The following is a 22,588-nucleotide window of genomic DNA, read 5'->3' as shown; positions in this document are numbered from 1 at the left end:
GCCAGGCTGGTCTCAAACTCCTGACCTCGTGATCTGCCCCCCTCGGCCTCCCAAAGTGCTGGGATTACAGGCATGAGTCACTGCACCCGGCCGAAAATATAAACTTTTTTATCAGTAAAAAGTGATACCACTATGCTTACCAGACTAAATTTCTTCTTCTATTCCTAACACTCTAGTAAGCATTTGACGTATGATTGAGTGGCAATAGTTTACCATTGCAAGCCTTGACAGATAGTTCATAATGTGGTCAGAGCGTGATAAAGTACTTAGGAAAGAAACAGAGTAAAATAATTACCTGGACCTAACAGAAAGGCAATCTCCTCTTCCTTCTTTCCCTTTTAGTGTCATTGTGGTTTTTCAAGAACCACCACCACCAAATTAAAATGAGATTTTCAATCTTAAAGAAAAAATAAGTTAAAAAATACCACAGAACTTTTCTAGCCAATGAAAAGGATTTAAAATATTACCTAAAGACTAATTCAATAAAACCAGAAGGCCAATGGGAAGAAATGACTCTGAAATGGGTCATGTGCGATTACACTGATTCCATTTTGAGTCTTTGTGTATGTTAATCTGCAGTACGCATTTTCTTTATTTTTTATCCTTTGGTGACAATATTTGTCATTATTCTATACAAAATAGTTAAAGACTTTTTTTTTCTTTTGAGAGAGAGTCTCACTCTATTCCCTAGGCTGGAGTGCAGTGGTGCAATCTCCACTCACTGCAACTTCTGCTGCCCTGCTTCAAGTGATTCTCCTGCCTCAGCCTCCCGAGTAGCTGGGATTACAGGCACGTGCCACCATGCCCAGCTAATTTTTATATTTTTAGTAGAGATGGGGTTTCACCATGTTGGACAGGCTGGTCTCGAACTCCTGACTTCAAGTGATCTGCCCACCTTGGCCTCCCAAAGTGCTGGGATTAGAGGTGTGAGCCACTGTCCTGGTCTAAAGACTGAGAATAGTTTTTTCTGTTTTAAAAAAGACTACCGGGCTGGGCATGGTGGCTCTCACCTGTGATCCCAGCACTTTGGGAGGCCAAGGTGGCTGGCTCACTTGAGGTCAGGAGTTCATGACCAGCCTGGCCAACGTGGTGAAACCCCATCTCTACTAAAAATACAAAAATTAGCCAGGCATGGTGGTGTGTGACTGTTATTCCAACTACTCCAGAGGCTGAGGCAGGAGAATCACTTCAAATCGGGAGGAGGTTGCAGTGAGCTGAGATCGCACCACTGCACTCCAGCCTGGGTGACAAAACGAGACCCTGTCTCAAAAAAAGAAAAAAAAAAATGACTACAGTAGCTCCTCTAATAGGTGATTTCACTTTCTGCAGTTTCAGTTACCTGCAGTCAACTGTAGTCTGAAAATATTACAGTATTTTGAGAGACAGAGAAACTATATTCACATAACTTTTATGATGGTGTGTTGTTATAATTGTTCTATTTTATTATTCGTTGTTGCTAATCTTTTACTGTGCCTAATGTAGACATGAAAACTTATTATAGATATGCATGTATAGGAAAAACAATTCATATAGAGTCAGTACTACCCATGGTTTCAGGCATCCACAGGGTGCTTGGAACATATTCCCCACAGATAAGGGGGACTGCTATACTTGAAAATCGAAAAATGTGACTTACAGAGTACACTTATACAAAAATACCAACAAACTGAAATTATGAATACGTTCAGCTTTTAACATATGTTTCATACTCAAGTGGCAAAAAAATTAAAAGAGCTCACTTTTCTAGTTGAAACCTTTTCAATGTCTTCACCCACACACTCTTCTCATCAGTCTTCACCTGCAGTAAGAACAAAAAATAAATTGCTTTTTACTTAAATATTGCTTTTTTCAGAATTCTTTTAGTGGAACATGGATGAGCTATCAGGGCTAATTTTAAGTTGTTTAAAAGGAAGACTAGATGCCAAAAGGCCAGGATTTTCCCAGGAAAAGGCCATATCATGCTACTGGACTGCAATAGACCTATAGCAATAATCATAAACATTTAATTAAAAAATGAAAAGATTCACAGGATGTGGTATTAGAAAGTTACTGATGTCCTATCATCCTTGATTTTCCCTTTCCCTTGAAATACTCAGATAATTCAAAAGGAGACTTGAACATACAATAGCTCTGTAAACAGAGGAGTTCAGTGACTCGCCAGAGGCCAGGAAGAATTTCCCCCAACAAAGGAGAGAGAAAACTCGAGGCCATGAAGCAGGGAATGGAAGGAGAGGCTCTGATTTCAATCCTTCTCCACCGCAGCATCCCTAGCTCCAAAACACAAGTCCTCCAACAACTGCCCAAGGCCACAGCCACTCTTCTCTGAGTTCTTCTCACTTTCCATCAGTGCAAGAGAGTTGAGGGGTCGAGATCATCAGGGTGAGGCTTACATCTGGTGAAATTTGGGGCTGCAGTTTTTCTGGTCACTGTTTTGGCTTTTCTTTTCTTTTTTTTGAGACAAAGTTTTGCTCTCGTCTTTATTTTTATTTATTTATTTTTTTGAGACGGAGTCTCGCTCTGTCGCCCAGGCTGGAGTGCAGTGGCGCGATCTCGGCTCACTGCAAGCTCCGCCTCCCAGGCTCACGCCATTCTGCTGCCTCAGCCTCCCCAGCAGCTGGGACTACATGTGCACGCCGCCACGTCCGGCTAATTTTTTTGTATTTTTAGTAGAGACAGGGTTTCACCGTGTTAGCCAGGATGGTCTGATCTTCTGACCTTGTGATCCGCCTGCCTCGGCCTCCCAAAGTGCTGGGATTACAGCCGTGAGCCACCGCGCCCGGCCATTTTTTGTATTTTTAGTAGCGACAGGGTTTCACCATGTTGGCCAGGCTGGTCTCGAGCTCCTAACCTCAGGTGATCTGCCCGCCTCGGCCTCCCAAAGTGCTGGGATTACAGGCATAAGCCACCGCGCCCAGCCTGGTCACTGTTTTTAAAAAGAAAGAACCGCAGACATTTCAACATTTACAGAGCTTTAAAATTAAAAAAAAAGTGCCTAGAAATTTCTCAGCTGGGTATTTTCATGAAGAAAAGTTACTCGAATATATTCCAGCTGATTGAGGGATGAATCAAAAGAAAAACTTCAGAGTGAAAAGGTAGCTACACAATAGCACTGGTGGGGAACATTAAAGGCAGGCACAGAATGTGCTAATTATTATTATTATAAAAATAGCCCAACTAGACTGCCGGCTTCCAAAATTTTTGAAAAAAAAAAAAACTTAATAAAAAGCTTTACTATAATTAGCTCCACCTAGGTCTGAAATCCTAGCTCATATGATCAAAAATGGGGAAATGGGTGGGGATAATGAAAATTAGCTAATTTTATTCTGCATAGGAGAAGTAAAGACAATGCAGTTTCATTTGTAACATGAGTACTTTTTCATTGAAGAGAATAAAGAAATTAAATGTTTAAGCTCAGTTAAGTCTGAAATAAATATGATATAGGCAAGACAGAAATAAAAAAAAAGCAGGATTCTGTGATTTAAATATTTAAAAACCAGTAGGTGGTTCATTGCAGAATGAAATACTTCATGGGCAGACTTCTGACAAATTTGGTCTTAACATCCAACAAAAAACTAGAATTATTAGAGGACTGTATCACAGAAACGGAAAAGATGAAAAAAATCATGAATACTATATAAAAATATCCTTGTGAATAAATTCAAACATTTCATTGGAAACGGTTTTATAAGGTGATATTTAATTATCAACACTGAACCAAAAATATAAACGCTAAACAACTAATACATATGGTTTACCTCAAGGATTAGGTAATTCCCAAACTACATGAAAAGCTTTCAAGATAGAGGAAAAATGAGGCTCCCCAATTTGATAAAGCCAGCACAAATCTGATAAGGTACAAAGAGAGAAAAGGAAGAGGCAAGTTTGACTTAGATAAGATGTAAGAACCCTAAATAAAGTGCTCAGAAAACTCAATTTCTAGTATACAACACATCTCCATAAATAAGATTTATTCTATAAATATTATATAAATAGATCCATTATGCCCTATCAACAGGTCACAAAACATCAACACTTACTCTTATCTTCAAAGATGCCAAAATGGCATGGGGTAAACTCAGCACCTACATATGGTCATCTCTCAGTGTACGGAGAAATAGGATAGTTTGCCATGATTTTTAAGAAGACCTGAAATCAACAGACATTTTTATTAAAAGTCAGGAATAAAAGTCTCACTGTGCAACAGTGAAAGATAATAAACAGCCAAATTATCCCCATCAGCAGGTGACGAGGTTGAATACCTAGAAAGATACCATAAAAGAAATATCTTTTTAAAACCTATTAGAAATAGTAAAGGTTAAATCATTTAAAACGAATTATTTAAAAAGCGCTGGTTTTTATCCAGTGGCAGAAATGAGGAGTCACAAACAAATTAAAATGAAGACAGTCTGAAAATAGATCATATTCAGTAAAATAATGCTTAAAGAATCTATATAGAAGACATTTAAAGAAATCTTTACACAATGATTCCCTCATGAGAAATGATGAAAAGTGCAAATGTACTTCTTTAAAAAAAGAAAAAAGCATCATCTAGTCAGGAAATTAAATATGAGGTAAACCAATGAGTTTATAATTTCGGTTATTATAGGAATATGAGAACAGCAAGAGGGCTTTTACAATCAGCAATGTTTATTTATAGGCGAATACTTGAGAACCTCAGAGGCTGTTCTATAAATTCAAAATAGGATTTTTTAAAAAATTAAGAATATTTGATTGTTTGGCCTTAAGTACAAAATCCACTAATATATTACACTCAGGACATAAAATCCAAATAGAATTTTACGTCAAAACAAAACTTCATTACCCTTCTGAAGGTTGTGGAAGTGTTAAAAATAGCCATCAGTGTTATATTTGTGAAAAGAAAATGTTGACTGCACTTCACTGAATCACGGTGAAACAGGTCATATTTTATTGCTTTTGGCCAAAGAACAATGCTAAACTTATAGTCTACACTATAAGCAAGGTGATGTTTAAAATAAGTTATATAGGTAAAACACTACTCATGTGAGTTTGAGTATAAAAATAAATAAAATGTCAGGGTTGATTTTGTAAAAAGGAGACCAACCTATCACCATGTCCTTTTAACTACAGTGTCTAAAATAGGCTTACCTTTAATTTTAGACAACAGACTCAAAGCTATGTGTCCCTGACACATAACTGTGGATCAACTGTATTATTCCAGAATGAATGTTAACAACAATTACCCACGAAAGAGACCAATCTTGCTTTTTATATGCAGGACAAAATAAAAGGCCATTGTTATTCTATGTGACTAGGTAAAGTGGCTTTTAATGGTCTGAGTTAGGCGTGGCTTAAACAAGGAATGATTTAAAGTCATGTCTGATGATATTTCTATATATGATACTGACTACGCAGAGACCCAAAGCATAAAAATTTTCCCTAAAATGTCAATTATTTGATATATAGGAGCCCAATAAATTTGTTCGTAAGCACAAAATATGTTGTTTCTTGAGTAAAACACATGAACTTCGTAAAAGAAACAAAGTGAGGGGAGAAATCCATATAAGGGGCTACCAGAAACGACAGGACTTCAGATCAGTGTCAAATTGTAATAATGCCAAAAGGGTAAATCTGCCAGTGTTCCTCCCATGAATTTCCAGAAAATATGATTTAAGTCAGTAACAAAGATGGTCAAGTACATGAAAAGAAAGGGAATATTTTTGAGGGGATATAAAATCTGATCATGTAAATCTCAAAAGAATCACTATTTGGAATAGAGTCTTGCTGCTGCCCCTACCTGCCATCTTGGAGAGCCACATCACATCTGTCCATTCCAATCTGGGAATGTCAGCTAGGTAACTTGTGATTCTACATCCACTGCAACATAAAAACCCCTTTCTTGCTTCTACCTGCCCTTCTTTGAGCTGTTTCATTTCATTCATAGACATCAGCAAGTAACAACGGCTTGCGTAATACAAACTGGCTTCTACGAAGTGGGTGGAATAACATCATCTGTTGGTTTTGAAGCCTGGCATCCATCTACCCTCCTTGCGGCATTCGCACCAACATTTTCCTCTCCCTTGCCCTACTCCCAGCCCATGTGCTCTGAATGACACTAATTAGGCTAAGCCATTCATCATGTTTCATCCCCCTAATTACTGTGATTAGTTCACGGATTGGCACACGGCCCATACCAACCAATCAGGGCCAACGAAGACCTAATTTTTGGGTTTTATGAAGAATAAAACAGAACTTTTCCCACTATTAGATAAGAACAAGAGAGGGGAGGGCTGCTGCAGCCATCCTGCAAACACACAGGGTTCAAGGAAAAGCCAACATGTAGAAACCCCATTCTGATAAATTTTGTGTGCTTTTGAACTGTAAAACAGGCTTGTACATACACGATTGTGACTTGCTTTCTCCAATTCAGTATTGTGTGAGATATACCCGTGTCATTTTGCTAATTATGTAGTTCAACTGTTTGTACTGGTGGATAGTATGTTATTGAATAACTTGTGGTATATTTATATGCTCTAGTGTTTAGACCTGTAGACTGTATCCAGTTTGGGTTTTATTCCTACTAAAAGCAATGTTGTACATTTCTTCTGTATTCATGTGTTGGAGATTCTACATTGTATTTATCTGAATTGAAAGTGTTAGGCTGTTCATCACACACACGGTGAACTTTACTGGTAATGCTAAAGTTTTTCAAGAATTGTACCAATTTACACTCCACCCATAGTGTATAAGAGTTCCACTGGCTCTACACTACATTATGGCCAACACTTGATGCTACAAAATTGTAATTATAGCTATTCTCATGGGTGTGAAATGGTATCATTATGGTTTAAATTTGCATTTTCCTAATTACTGAGGTTGAGCATATTTTCATATGCATCTATGTTCCCTTCCCTCTGAAAAACCTGTTCATGCATTTTGCCCATTTTCTACTGAATCGTCTTTTTCTTATGAATTTGTTGGAGTTCTTCATACATTCTTCAATATATAAATCCATAGGTCTGTTATGGATTATGATTTATTTTCACTCTCAACAGAGGATCTTAAATATAATGCAGTTACATATGTCTATGGTTTAAAGATTTTTGTCTTGTTTAAGAAATTCTTTTCCTATCCCAAGGACATGAAAATATTCTTATATATTTTAAACACTTTGTAATTTCACATGTAAGTCCTTGATCCAGTTGGAATTGACGACTGTATATGGTGTGAGGCAAGGATGCATTTTCATTTTTTCCATAAGGATAACCAATTACCCCAGAGTCATTTACTAATTTATTCTTTCCACTTATTTGCAATGCACCTCTGTTATATATCAGGATTCTATATAAATGTGGGCCTGTTTCAAGACTACTATTTTTTGGTCTAACTGCTTATCCCTATTGCCAAAATCACACTGCCTAAATAACTATGATTTTGTAACAATATAAATAACATTGCTAACTCCTTCTACGTGTTTCTTCAGAATTATTTTGGCTACTTATGAATCTTTGTTCTGTATAAATTTTAGAATTAACCTAAGTTCCACCAAAAACATGTTGAATTTGATTGGGGTTACACTAGATCTACCTATGAAAAAATCAACATCTTTATATTATAATAATGATATTGTCTATGAACGTGTTACCTCTCCACACTATTTAGATCCTTAAAAAATAACTTCCAATGATGTTAAAATTATTCCATTTTCTACATAAGGGTCTCATATATCTTTCATTAGATGTATTTCTAGGGATTTTTCTGTTGCTCCTGGAGAAGTTACCTTTTAAAAAAGTACCCTGTTTTTTTCTAGAAAGGATATTACTAACTTAAAAAAATATATTTGGAAATACCAAGAAAAGTTGCAAAAATAAGAAGAATACAAAAAACACTGTCGGCTGGGCACAGTGGCTCATGCCTGTAATCCCAGCACTTTGGGAGGCTAAGGTAGGTGGATCACAAGGTCAGGAGTTCGAGACCAGCCTGACCAATATGGTGAAACCCCGACTCTACTAAAAATACAAAAATTAGCCGGGTGTGGTAGTGCATGCCTGTAATCCCAACTACTCAGGAGGCTGAGGCAGGAGAATCACTTGAACCCAGGAGGCAGAGGTTCCAGTGAGCCAAGATTGCACCACTGCACTCCAGCCTGGGTGACAGAGTGAGACTCTGTATCAAAAAAACAAACAAACAAAAAAACACGAAGAAAAAAAAACCACTCTCTTTTCCTAGCTCTTCCTTGTCAAATGTTTATTGATTTTATTAGTTCTTTAATAGGGCCAAATTCTGGTTCTGGCATGCAGGCACATATAATTCTTTGGCTATAAGCAAGAAAATCCACCAGCTACAGAATTCACAATGGAAACTGGCTGACCAAAGTAGGAAGGGAGAGAATGTCAACTCAACAAATCACCTGAATTTTTCATTCATGCAGGTAATTTATTTAAGTACCTCAAAATTCATTTATTTATCCACTTAACAAATGTTTATGATTTATTATATACAAACATCCATTTCTATTCAGAGACCTCCAAAGATGGACATACACTCTATAGCTTTCCTTGCAAATTCAACTCAATTTTAATTTCTAATTTGATATTTGCAAATGGCCATTTCTTCTTTTGAAAAAAAAAAAGTGGGTGTCAATCACTTAGGGGGAAAAAATCCTAGAATTTAGAAGGGGAAACCACAGAGGAGAGGTACAAATCTTTTAGTAGCTGATATTTCTTAGCCTCCTAACCAGTAGATACACGAGTTTTACTCATAATTTGATTCAATTATGTAGTGAATGCCTGGTATGAGCTGGGCATTATGCGGGCATGAGGAATTGCAAAGTGAATAAAGTACAGTATCTTCAAGAAACACGGCTCACATTTTGGAAAAGCTACATACATCAAGCAGTTTTTAATCCATCGAATTGTTTTCAGTGGTGCTTTGACAAATACATTAGGAAAGATTTGTCAAAAGAAACGTTCTCCCCACTCAATCTAGATATTGTATATCAGATTTGCCTGTCTCATCAGGCACCACATGCTGCATGTAAATGCAATTTATGAAATGAGTTGAGCTTTTAAGATGAGTTCAGTTTCCAGTTTGTATCAATTCCTAGGTTCCACAGGACACACACCAATATGAGGCAGGACTGATTGAGGTTCTTACTACATTATTAAGATGTGTTACACTGATACCAGATGCTTCCAGAATCTGGGCTAGATTTCATGGTAAGTTGACTGTGAGCTTTTAAAAAGGAAACTAAAAGCAGACAACAAGAACTCAACACCAAATTTTGATGGTCCAGACCTTAGATTTTTACCATTTCCTGTTTATTTTTTTTAAACAGGCTAAAAGTTGGCACAGTTACCTGGCAAAGGACAATTAATTCTAATACTTAATTAGAGATGAGGCATTCCAGTAGGTGACCTCTTCCTCATATTCCTTGGTATGTCTCTCTGTTTTTCATACTTACAGCAAAGATGGCCTCTTAATAAAGAAAAGCTGGCCAAAGAACTGGGGATTCCGTCACTATTTTCCTTAAGTTTTTAAAGTTAGAGGGGATGCTGGGCAAAAATGCAAAAAGTAGGGAATGTTTCTTCAATGAATGAGCTTCACTTAAGTATCGCTACTATTACAGGTGCTGTTATAGGCACTGGGGTTACATAGAACAATACTGAACCACTGCCTAAGACATCAGGTTCTTGAAGGGGTACATACCAGGAGACAAACTGGATAGCAGCTATATTACAAGGGCTGTAATACAGTTATCAATGCTTTTACTTGAGCAACCTGTGCTACTCCTAAAATGCCTTGAATGCATCCAACATTTGAGCACCAACAGCATACCAGTGCAGGTGCTAAGGATGCAGCCATGATTGGGACAGATTCAGTCCTTACAATCATGGGACCTTTAGCCAGTGGGATGGCTGGCACAGCATTAAAGACAATGCCCAAAGGCAACTGTAGTTATACAGTAAACTTTTAAAAGCATAACAAAATACAACTTTAATATTAAAACTTTGGTCTTGGTAGCATACCAGTGGAGGAAAATTATGGGTAAAACAAGATTTTCCAGAGATACTCAAGTCCAGGCATAAATAAGGAAAAGGAAGGTGATTATGAAAGTTAGCAAGGTTTTGGCAGATTCTACACGTAATAAAATGGAGGAAGCCACAGAAACTGAGCAACATTTTCTAAGCAGAAAAATGTTATAAGCACCACCTTTTATAGAGTTCAAGAGCTTCTTTCAATCTAGGTCAATAACTTCAAGCAATTCAGAATGTGTTAACAAGCAGTGAAAATGAATGTTAATTAAAATAATAAAATTCCCTCAAATGAACAGAATTCAGCTGGCTGTGGTTTCCAAAGTTGTACTATCTCATAAGTCAAATAGATTTGATAAGGGGAAACAGGATATTAGGTTTCTTGTGCCAGTTATTTAATAAACTAATATTTTAGGAAATAACTTTAAAATCTGAATTTGTATTCACCCATTTATTTAATGGTGAAGCACAGTTTTTTTTAACCAGGCTTCTGTAAAAATATACTTTATTCGGGCAACATATGGAAAAAAAGTGTTACATCACTTGAAAATGTTCTATTTAGAAAGGTAATTTCCTTTTGCTTTTTTTTTTGCCTTTCCACATCAGTCAAGTAAAACAGGCTTTGACATATTGGTTTTTCAAAAAGAGAACTTCCAAATATATCACAGAGTTTTTATTTAACATCTATCTTTAGGCTATTCCAATGAGCTTTCAGTTTCAGGGGAGGGAAAAAGGAAACATGAATACGAAGGGCTGGCTTCCAATAAAACGTTTTACAGTTACTACCAAACAGTGATTTATTCATCCACACGTTCCAAAGCACCACAGCCACCAGTACTTCCTGGAAATCTTTGGTTTTGCTAACATGGACCATTTTTACTTCTAAAAAGAGGGGAACTGTTAAAATTGAATATTGTAGCCCATGAGGAAAATAAGAGAGAGACAACTGACATATGCAGAAACACCTTGCCATTTTCAATCTGGACTTGAGAAAACTTTTACTTTCACTAAACCTTCATTAGCATATCTAACGTGCTTACATGGTTATTTTGCTGATCTTAAAATGGTTCAAAATTGAATATGATTACCATTTCAAAAATCTTTCATAGTGTCTGAACTTCACAGATCATCTCTTTTGCATAGTATTTTTGCTTTCCTTCACAGAAACCATTAGAGTTTTCTTCAATCTATCTTGCCAGTTTAGACTATATTAAACTTGTTTATTTTAGAATAATTTTATTTAGAATATAGATATGTATGGTTTCTAGTTTCTAACTCCATGAACAGAGTAATAGTTCTCCAGATTCTGTTTACGTGCATGTTCAGCCAAGATATCTTGACTACATAAAAGGTAAAAGAGCCTCTAATAGCGGGGGCATTTGGCTGTGTGTAGAGTTAAGCCCAGATTAAAGGGCAGGACACTTGTAGGTGCACAGATAAGCTAGAGCATTCTCTAGCCACAAGTTTTTCACCATGAAACTGACATTTAGTACCCACTAAAAAACTGACATATAGTACTCCTGCCATAAAATTAGATTTGCATGTTCTGATCTAAATATTCAGCAACTATAGGTATTTCTTTAACATCTGTCCCCAACATTAGACCACAGGAGACCCCATTTCTCTGTGTACCACAGCATGCCCGATGCCCAGCACATGGCAGATGCTCGCAAATAATTGTTAAATGAATAACCAAGTAGAATGTGCTCACTGGATTTAGTGGCATGAGGTCAGTGAGAGCAGTTTTGGGAAATTGTAAGGGCTAAAGTGGAAACAGTTCAGAGCGATGAGTGAAACACCATGTATCTTACACAAGGCCTGAGAGGAGGGAAGTAGAAAGAGCTAGTGTGGGGTGGGTATTCCAAGCAGGGTTTTGCGTGGGAGAGTCCGGATGATATATAAATGGTGACAAGATAGATCTTTGAGAGATGAAGGGGTTGAAAATACTGAAAAAGGAAGAGTAAGCCAAAGCATCCTTGAAAATACAGGAAGAATGAGGACCTAGGGCCCAGTGTTAATTAAGATGGGGACACATTTGCTGTTATGACAAAGGCAGGAACATGATGGTTCTTGGTAGATTTGGTGGCAGGCCACGGCCCTGTGTGTTCTCAAGTGATTTCTATTTTCTCAGAGAAGTAAAAGTCCAAATCATCTTCTGAAAAAGTTGGGCAAGGCTGCGCATTTGGGAAGAGTTGGGAAAATTATAATTAAGTCATTTAGGAGAGTCAGTCATGAGCTGACTAGAAAAAAAATAGAAAGTCTGTCAATATCACATTCTGCACCATCAACAATCAGGTGATAGGTCCTACTGGCGAGATGCTGGCCTGGGCATGTGCTTAGCAGACAGCAGGTAGGGCCAGATGGGTAACCCTACAGGAAAAGCGGTGGCTTTGGAATTGAAAGATTTGGGCCCAAGGGCAAGATCTGCTATTAAGGAGCTGTCTGACTTGGAGGAGTCATTTCACTTCTTTAGGCCTTAGGGTTTTTCCATTTACAAAATGACAGAGTTGCATAAAAACCTCCGAGGTCCCTTCTAGCCCTAAAAGGACTCTTTATAAAATAACCAGCAAATTAGTCTAATGGCAGCATCACTGATACAAAATAAAAGTTCAGAATTGAACAGGAACCATAATTCCTGCCTGGTCCATGGCTCCATTGCTTTCCGACATGCATTACACAAGACCTCCCCTCTGGTCTGCCTCCCAGTCTACTTGCACCCTGACAGCTACACGATAAACATGATCATATGGAGTTCTTTGCTTCAATCCTTCCAATGGTCCCCATCACTATGTAGATGAGCCCAGACTCTTCAGGCCAGCCCAGGAAGCTCTTGGTCATCGGTTCCCACTCACCTGCCTGCCTCATTGTCTCATTGAAATACTAACTGCAAAACTGTTTTTCAAAATAAAAAAAAAAAAGGATAGGAACAGATTTGTTAAAGGACATAAAATTACAGCTAGACAGGATGAATAAATTCTAGTGTTCTATATCACCACAGGATGACTGTAATTAACAATAATATGTAGTTCCAAATAGCTAGAAGGATACTGAACATTCCAAACACAAAAAATGATAAATGTTAGAGATGATGAACATCATTATGTATTCCATGAATATGTTCATTGTCAATTTCTTAAAAATTAAGAAAGAAAAATAGAGAAATATATAGCATTTTTAAAAATTAACACATTAATAAGGGTTATTTGAATCCCTTAAACATACCCATCCTCTATTCTAGTGGCATATATATTGTCTTGCTATTTTAAGACAGTTCAATTTTAAAACACTGTACTCAGAGATTGGGGCCAAGCAGTTCTCAGCAGCAACAGTGAAAATTTTGTGGCTGGGTTAAAATATACTAAAGTGAATTCTTTTCACTTTCTAAGGTGAGTACAATATAAGTTAAAGCCTTCCCAAAAGAAATGGGCTTTCCAGAGGAAGTGAAGACAGAATATAAATAACATTCCCCATTCATTAAAAGAATGGTATTCAATGATGTTTACACATGTGGTTATCACTCTTTAAACTTAAGTCTAAATATACTTTTAAAGCTGTAGGTAAAGTAGTAATTTACTGAAGCCAAACCACAAAGAAATTTCAGGAATGCATCCAGGTTATATAATTCTATTCCCTGCTATATAAAGAGAATTCTAATAGCTTCTATTTTGGTCATCTATTCACTAATTTTGACTTAGAACTGATTTTTGGAACATAAAATAATTTGAGAAATTAAGTTTCAGTCTACTTAAGTTTCTAGGTAAGAGGCAGAAATGTAAGCTCCCCACCACTGAACAGCAATTGTTACACAAGAGGTACCTGGCAAGGGGGCTTCTACCTGCCCCCAGAACTCTCCATCCTCTCCCTCTCATGTTTGGGAATTTTCTTGTCCTCTTGACACCTTTATTTACCTTCATTTCAGAAATTCTACACTAGCAGGAGTGACCCTGGCAAGAGAGGGAGGGGCAATGAGAAGAAAGGTTCAAGCAAGGGTCAATGAATGTTAGGAGAAAATCAGCTTCTGGCTGAGTGGTAGGGGGAGGGGTGGCGTTCCAGAACCTTCTGTGTACTTGAGGTGGAAGGAGGGCAATTGGACTAGCTTTTACAGAAGACTTGGGAGATGGAAGGAAACACATTAAAAAACGACATGAGAGCACAGGAGGTAGGAAAGACTAAATCGTTCCAAGGAGCCATAAGACACCTAACTTAGCCAGAGCTGCGGCCTTGGTGGAAAACAGAAATACATTCTATCTAAAATTTAATAAATTCAGTATGTGCTTCTGATGCTGGAAAATAAAAATTCTAAGCAATCCAAGAAGATCATCTTTGAAGAACCATACCTTCTTAACGTCCAGGGCAATATCCATAGATATTCACACCCCTTTCCTGGAAAGAATAACGAGAATGAGAAAGCGCTCAGATTTTAAACAAGTAAGTGCCAAAACATAAATCTAATGGACTAAATAACAGCATTTATATGGCTAAGACCTCATTCAGTAGGCTAGAAAATTTAAGCCAAGGAAATCTCTAGTACATACAATAAAAAACAAAGAGAAGGAAAATAATAAAGAAAGAATTGCTTCCAAGAGGCCTAAAATCCACCTACTCGATTTCTAGGTGAAGATACATTAATATTAGTGGGGAGAAAATATCCTAAGCTAGAGAAGACTTCAGATAATAAAGCTCAAAAATAAAAGGACCGATGACAAAAAGATAGTGGTGAAATTTTAGAACTAAGGATAAAGCAAAAAGTCCTATATGGTTCAAAGAGGTAAAAAGACACACACACATGCACACACACAATCAACTACGTTGTAAGTCTAACATCAGACTTATTGGCTTCACTAGATTGTAGGTGTCAGAGGTGCAATGCCTTCAAAGTTCAGAAACAGTAATTTTGAATCTAGACTAAAATAATCAAGTGTGAAAGCAAAATCAGACATTTTCAAACATGCAATAACAGTGCTTACCATCTATGCATATTATACATCAAAAGTTAAGGGAGGAGCCTACCAAATGAAAAAAGGAATCTAAGGAAGAGGATGACAGGAAATAAAAAAATTTTAAAAAATCCCAAAAACAAACAAACAAAAAAAACAGTAAAAGCTAAATATAACCCCAAAGCAGAGAAATGTCTATAAAGAAGTGAAGCTACTGGGAAAATCTCCTTCAAGTGGCAAAATTTCATGACCCATGATGGGAGTTCTTTCTCTATGGATCTAATTCTACTACTTGGCTCCTCAGTGAATAAGATTTGCATAATGGCTTTAGGTTTTCAGAAGCCACTCAGAGACAAAACAAAAAACATATTCATAGTTAGGCTATAGAAATAAGAAATAAGTGTATTAACTGTGACACTGTAATAGGCAGAGTCTAGCTAATTGGGAGGTCATGAGTAGGGTGATAGACCCTCCTAGGACCAAGGGGGTTCCCAAATATGGGACTTTCAGAGCTAAAACTGGGAAAGTCCTGTGTAAACCAGGACTAGTTTGTCATCTTAGTCATAGGGTAGAAGAAATGAATAAAGGATGCTAATGTCATTTTTCAGACCAAGATTCAATAGATGCTTTCGAAAAGAAGTTGGAGACGAGACAAATATAGCAACTGTTAGCAGTGACTGTACTTGAGGAATGAGGTTTTTATATTTGATTTCACCCTTTCCAAACTTTAGATTTTTAAAACAATATATCCATTTAGAGCACAATGGGTCAACTCTTATTCACGAGGCATCTAACTTCTAACAAAGAGAATATTTCAAAATTAGGACAACCTAGAACTCCAAACATGTGAAGCCAACTAAAAATGATTAAATAAGAGATTTTTATCTAAACTCTGATATGAAAGCAAGGGTATAAACAAACCAAGGACAGGAAGATCTGCTCTTCTGTCCAGGGGCCATGTCTGTACTCTTGTGAAGGATGAATGATCACAGAAAAGGACAAGAAGACCCTAGTGAACCAAAAAAAGAAGAAAAAAAAAAGGGACTAAATGAGCCACGTTAATTACAGTAATAAGCCATTTAGATTCCACATTGCCAGCACAGCTACTGCTGGAGAAACCAGAGTTCATCCATGTCAAAACGGCTCAAAAGACACAATGCTGTTTCTCTCTCCCTCTCTAAAGGTGTGGCTGTGTGTGAGTGTCATGTGTTACACTAGCTTTTTTTTTTTTAAAAAAAGTCATGAGTTACATACAATGATCTGGCCATTTTATGGCAAAACTGTTACTTATAGAAAAAATTCAAAACAGAGGTCTTTTCATGAGCATTAATACTTTGAAGTTTGTGTAATGACCCTGAAGAGGTATCTATAGATACAATGTTTTTTTCTTTAAAGAAAACTCAAGTCTTAGGTATGCTGACTCCACAGTTATTTGCACAGGAAGCCATTAACTTATCGGCAAATAGTAACTCACCATAAAGATAATAATTGTTTCACACCCTTCAACTCAAAAATGCCTCTGTTAACACCCAAAAGATACAATATTTATTTTAAATTCAAAATAGAAAAAGCCCATAGTCCTGCTTTCTGTAAGCCACTAGTTACCAAGCATATAATCAACATCCATTATGAGTGTTGTACAGTGCATGAAACCAGGGGCCTTAATATATTTAACTGCTTAACGAGTCCCGGCCAGATCACTGCAATTCTATCAGGTTTCCTTTTTTTAAGATACTCAGTGTTTTAAAAACATACCTGAAATCAGGATGTAGCTTATAATTAACATGAACATTTAACAGTTTATTTATGCTCCCTGAAAAGTTGTTAAATCAATTATCTTAAAAATCCAGAGTCTAGCAACTAAGAAAACCAAAAAATGCCAAATACGCATTGGAAATGCATGTGATCATAACTAATATAACTGAACTCATGAAAATAATTTTTTATAAATGTGGCTCCAGGTAAGCTAATCTATTGTCCTATAAGTGAAGACAGCTGAGATTAGAAACATTAAGAAGAACAAAATTAGCCCAAAGTAGATGCTTGTTTCCCAATTGTTTTTAATTACAAATTACACTTAGTGTATCCACAAATTCCAAAACAAGAAACAACAGAACTACACTCCTAAAATGTCCACCCATGACTTTTCTATTTTTCTTTTTAATTAGAAGACTATTAAGATTCCCATTCAGTTATCTCAGGGCATTAAAAACATTTCAATGTCATTTATCAAGAGCAAAATTTGCAGCACACAGTCTCCACAACTCCAAAAACAAAATTTAAAAAGAAAAAAGTCTGTGAAAGCTGCAATTTACTTGCTCTCCAGGAAGCTAATTGGAATGTGCTGGAGTAAAGGTAAAGAAATGATGTAAAACATTTGTGTGAAAGTCAATGCATTCTGTGATAAGCCCATTAAGGGTAGGAACCATATCTGCCCCTCATTTTCATTTCCTTTGGTTCCTGGTGATAGCTCTATTGAATATTCAAATTAAACAGATTTGAGAACTAATTATTTTTCCAGAAAAAGAGTCCCTTAACTACTTTAACACCTGGATTGTTTTAAGTTTCTACATCCCCCAAAAATGCTCCCAACTCTTCTTGGAAGAATAACATCCTGTAAATTCCTACCCACTCCTACTCTGAGGTCAGCTACAAAACACAGCCTTGCAACTTTTAGGCAAAGATGCTGGTGTCTGTACGAATCCACAAGCACGAAGATGATGACGTATCTCCAAGCATTTGTTCTATTCTCTACAAAATCAAGCTTTATTGTTCAATTGTTTTATTACTTCATTACTTTAATGGATTTTCTTTCAGAATTAGGCTTAAAGCCTGGAATTGAAAATTAAATTTTTCCATATGTCTGAATTTAAACCATTGGCTCTAATGATGGGGAATCTATTTTTTCTTTCAGTTGAAATATTTTAGATGTTTATTTTTATTCACTTAATTCTTTACAAAAAAATGCTTTATCCCAAAGCTGAGTTTCTGACCTTTATGCACTTTTCAAGTTAGTCTTGAGTGTGGTTTTTTTGTGGAAGTTAGTGTGGCACTGGATAACATACTGAGGGCATACTATGTGCCTCCTGAGCGTCCCATCCTTTTTCTCCCCAACTACTGTTTTAAAATTTCACCAACTCCATCAAGCTCTCCTAGCCTACCCTAGGCCACACATTTTACTACATTCTCATATTATTTTCTACCTCCCATGTGGCTGCTTGATCACAGTTCTTTTTTTTCTTTTATTCTTTTTTTTTTGGAGACAGAGTTTTGCTCTTGTTGGCCAGGGTGGAGTGCAATGGCTTGATCTCAGCTCACTGCAACCTCTGCCTCCTGGGTTCAAGCGATTCTCCTGCCTCAGCCTCCAGAGTAGCTGGGATTACAGGCACCTGCCACCACGCCCGGCTTTTTTTTTTGTTAGTAGAGACGGGGTTTCTCCATGTTGGTCAGGCTGGTCTCCAACTCCTGATCTCAGGTGATTCGCCTGCCTCGGCCTCCCAAAGTGCTGGGATTACAGGCCTGAGCCACCGCACCCAGCCTCAACTTCACTCTTCTTCCCCTCCTCCCTCAGGTGCAGAAGAGGGACAGTCAGAACTGCGGAGGGGCAACCTGGTCACCAGCACTCTCCATCTCGGCCATACACTGCTGCCTCCCACACATCCAAACTCACCCTCTGCACTGACTCTCAGCCTCCACGTAGGATGAGACAATTGATCATTCCTAACAAGCTTCCCCTTTAGAGCCTACGCTCCCTCTCTCCTCCCCTCGGCCATTAGTATCTTCTGCGTCAACCAAATTGGTTTAGAATCACTGTTTCTGACCCTCTCCTTCCTCATCTCTGACCCCAGTCAGGCTTCTACGCTCTGCACCACCTCTGAGATGACTGAGGCCCCCATCGACAGAGGCCCCTGCATCTTTATCTGCAGCTGCAGCCAAAGCCTCCAGACTTATGTTTCCCAGTGCCCAGAGAGCAGCTCCATGGACAGGCTCTTGGCTAACCCTGCCCCAGCTAAAGCTCCACATTCTACCTGATTCCCACCAGCTTCACCTGCGACTCGGATAAGTCTCAGGATGCATGGGCTAGCAATACTGAGCTGCCTGGAATCAGCTCTGCCTGGATTCCCCCTTCCCTGCTGCCCTGGACTGGGTCCTGCTCCCTGCTCTGCCTGCCAGGTCCTTCCAACCCATCTTTACCTGGTGACTCCTCTCACCCTGCGAGACCCACTTCCAGCATTCATGACCTCCGTCAGGACGGCATCCCTGTGCCGGCACTTCCAGATGACACTGTTGCCAGCCGATTAGACCTGTGATTTCCTCAAGTGCAGAAACTGGGTCTCATCTTTGAAACCCAAGACCCACTGTCATTATTCAAAAATGTTTAACTGAATGATGAGTCTTCAAAGGAGAGCAAATCCGTTATTTGGTTGCTCCCAGACGTAAAGTGTGCTTTCAGCTTAGTAAAAGTAAACAAATGGGGCTTTAAAGAAAGCACTGCATAAGGTATTTTCACAGAACAGTTTAAAAGCGAAAATACAGAAGTCATTAGCAAAATATCAGCTAAGTTAGAAAGGGGAAATTCAAATGAAATCATACTAGAGATGTATGCAAATTTTAGTCTTTGATCCTCAAGCTCATTTCCCCAGAAACTTTTTGGCAAATTAAACCAGCGATTAGTGACATGTATCATTTCATGGCAGAAGGTCTTATAAAGTATTCTTTAAAACATCACTTGAAGTTAAAGTTCTCCTCAATTACCCATTCCTTGTCTTTTAACTATCAGTATCCTGTCACCCATGTAAGAATAAATGTTTGTGAAATTATTCTCTCCTTTGTTTTTTGCTCCTGAATAATGGCCCTAGGACATTTGTTACCAGCCTGCATGTGTTCCTGTCATCCTGTTGAGAACAGGGCATGGAGGAAAAGGGAGAGGCCAGGTAGAAGGGTATGGCCAATGCAGGCAATACTCGCCTGGGGGCCTCTCCAACCTGCCCACCTTGCCCAGGACCAAGGCCCAGGCCACCAAGTCTGACTGTCCTCCATAGACACCCAAGGCCCTGAAAGCAGCCCTATGTATGTCCAGTTGGCCAAGGCTGATGATAAAAGCAGACAAAAAGACAAACTTTGGAAGAAATCTTTACATTTGCTTTTCAAGTTATAAAAATCACAACTCCCCACTGTTAAAAAAGTCCAGAGAATAGAGAAAAGCAAGGAAAAACCATCACTTATAAGCCAGAGAAAATCATGTCCCATACCCTGGTGATTTCTTCCAGCTTTGCTTGTGTGTTTATAATAGAGAATGGAGATTAAACAATTTCGTGTACTCTGACCTTTTTCTTTTTTCACTGAACATTACAACATGCACATTTTTAGGAGCAAATTTTAAACTGTTGACCTTTTGCTACTTGTAGCAAAAATTCTTCAGAAAATGTCAAATGCCACCTGCTTGTTGTAGGAACCAGAGAGTCCTGAAGTTGTGATTGTGAGACTGTTCTGACTCTCAGAAGGCCAGAGAGCCTAGAAGCTCTGGTGGACAGGTTGGTGGCAGTGGCCGAGGAAGCAGCCAGCCAGCGCCCGGGGCAGGACAGCACTAGCAGGAAGCAGGCCGCTAGAAAGCCCGATGCCCAGTTCCCTATGCCCAGTTCCCTGGGGCTTCCCCTTACTTGCTCGCAGCCCTCCACTAGCCCACATCTTCTTCTCCTCCCCCAGGTCTGTCCTACCCTCTGTTCCCCTCCTTGGGAACCCAACCATGCTCTGAAGCATCCGTAGGTGGGGAGCGGTTGCCAGCAAGGGGAAGGGGAACCCCCGAATCCACTGTAGCAGGTAAAGAAGAGTTCTGAAATGCAAGGTTAGAACTTGTATTTTCCTACAAGTCTTACTGCAAGTTTTCCTACAGGTAACTGAACTGCACAGTGTTGTTCAGTTACTTCCAGCATATTGACCTAAAGATGCTTCTGTTATGATCAGTGTCCAAGCCACAAGACTCTGTCCGACTCCACTAGGTGTAAGGTGTGGCTGTCATGCTGGGCTTTCAAGGTCCTAATACTCCCTGTGTGTAGGGGATGGGGTGTCCCCAAAAGGACAACAGTACCCATTGCATCACTCCCCACGGTCCTGTCTGTCCATCACCTGAAAAGCTGCCTAAAACGCAGACCTGGGGAGGAGGGTGCTAGATGGAAAAAAGGTGGAATTGGTTTCGTGGTTTTAATTCAAAGACACAGATTGAGAGAGAGAGAGACAGAGACAGGAGTTGAAAAATTGGAGCTGCTGTATATATTTATTTCAAACAGGCTGGAGGATCTAGAAGCCTTGAGATGACACAGCCACAGAAGATGCAGAAACCTCTGCTTCACAAGTGAGCTTGTGGATTCCTGGGCATAGATTTTCTTGGCTCTCTTACTCTTCCACAGTATTTGCTCAAATCTTTGAGAGCTTCAGCTTTAGCATTCTCTTCTAAGAAGGATCATCAGGCTTTGGCCCCCTCCGCTCCATCGAAACGGTTTATCAAGGCCACCAACGACCTTCTCACTGCAAAATCCAATGATTGACTCTCCTCATCTTACTTTACTTTTCAGCTGCTAGGATGCACATTCTCCACTGAGCTTCTGGAAGGCCATGGGCTCCTGGCTTTCCTTCCTTGCTGGCAGCTCCTTCCCCATTTCCTGGGCTGAATCTTCCAAGTGCTGAGGTGCCCTGAGATCAGCCTCCTGACCTCTTCTCTATCACACTCTGATACCTCATCTAGCCCGGTGATTGTAAATATCATTGATTTGCTGATAGTTCTCAGGTGTGTGTTTCCACACCAGCCCCCTCTTCTGAGCACCAGGTTCACACATCCACGTACCTAGCTGGCATCACCACTTTAAGTTGAGATGCGTCTTCCAGACCTAGCATAGCCAAAGCCTAATTCTCAGTTTCTCCCCCTTGCTAACCTGCCTTTCCCGCATTCACAACCTCAGAAAATGGTGTCAACTGCTCTCAGATATTCAGGATCATACCCTTGGCTTCATCCCTTATCTTTTTTCTTTCCAATGCCCCACAACTAAGCCACCCACAAACCCTGTGGGCTGCACTCTCAGCAGACACTCAACCATGGTTCACCACTTCTTCAGTTCTCACCCTGATCCCAGATCCCATCAGCTCTCAGCTGGACTGCTACAGTCACCTCCTGGCCACTGATCTCCTTGCTTATATGCATGCCTCCCCAGCACTGATTCTCCACACAGAAGCTAAAGTAATTCTGCTCATATACAATATCACAGCAATCCTGGGTTCAAACTCCACCAGGGGCTTCGCATCACAACCAGAGTAAAGTCAATGTTTTAACCAGGACCTATTCCCCAGGTACCATTCTTTCCATGTTCTGGCCTCCCTGCTGAATGAGGTACAAACTGCTTTAAAGAGAGCACTGTGGGCAGTACCATTCAAATATAAAGAATGGCATCATCAGTAATCCCCTGTCAAATAGCCTATGGCCTCCATCACACTTGCTAGGGAAAGGCTGCCCAGATAAATATCTTTAACTTTTACTTTATAAGTAAAATATTCTTTGTCTAATTGTAGAAACCTTGAAAAATATGAAAATCTCCCAAAATACAGAAAAGTATAAATAAAATAAAAATCAAAGTATGAAAGTTCAAA

General features: G+C 38.9%; 1 protein-coding gene across 5 annotated transcripts in view; it reads right to left on the bottom strand.

Moving 5' to 3' along the window:
- PLEKHG1 (pleckstrin homology and RhoGEF domain containing G1) overlaps positions 1–22,588 on the bottom strand; it is a 238,680-nt gene that overhangs the window by 185,330 nt on the left and 30,762 nt on the right. Inside the window, exons 1-3 of one of the 5 annotated variants that reach the window (XM_054558315.2) lie at positions 14,351–14,396; positions 4,038–4,146; positions 1,740–1,798 (exon numbers count right to left, since the gene is read on the bottom strand). The exons of 2 other annotated variants lie outside the window; for them this stretch is intronic. The gene's annotated coding sequence lies outside the window, so the exon portion shown is untranslated. Of the gene's footprint in view, positions 1–1,739; positions 1,799–4,037; positions 4,147–14,350; positions 14,397–22,588 lie in introns of those variants that run through there. 2 more of the 5 variants (XM_054558314.2, XM_024248877.3) reach the window with 2 other exon arrangements.

The sequence above is a fragment of the Pongo abelii genome, chromosome 5, assembly GCF_028885655.2.
Source record: "Pongo abelii isolate AG06213 chromosome 5, NHGRI_mPonAbe1-v2.0_pri, whole genome shotgun sequence".
Taxonomy (NCBI): domain Eukaryota; kingdom Metazoa; phylum Chordata; class Mammalia; order Primates; family Hominidae; genus Pongo; species Pongo abelii.
The sequence above is the reverse complement of the archived record's forward strand: the minus strand, read 5'-3'. Positions and strand labels throughout refer to the sequence as shown.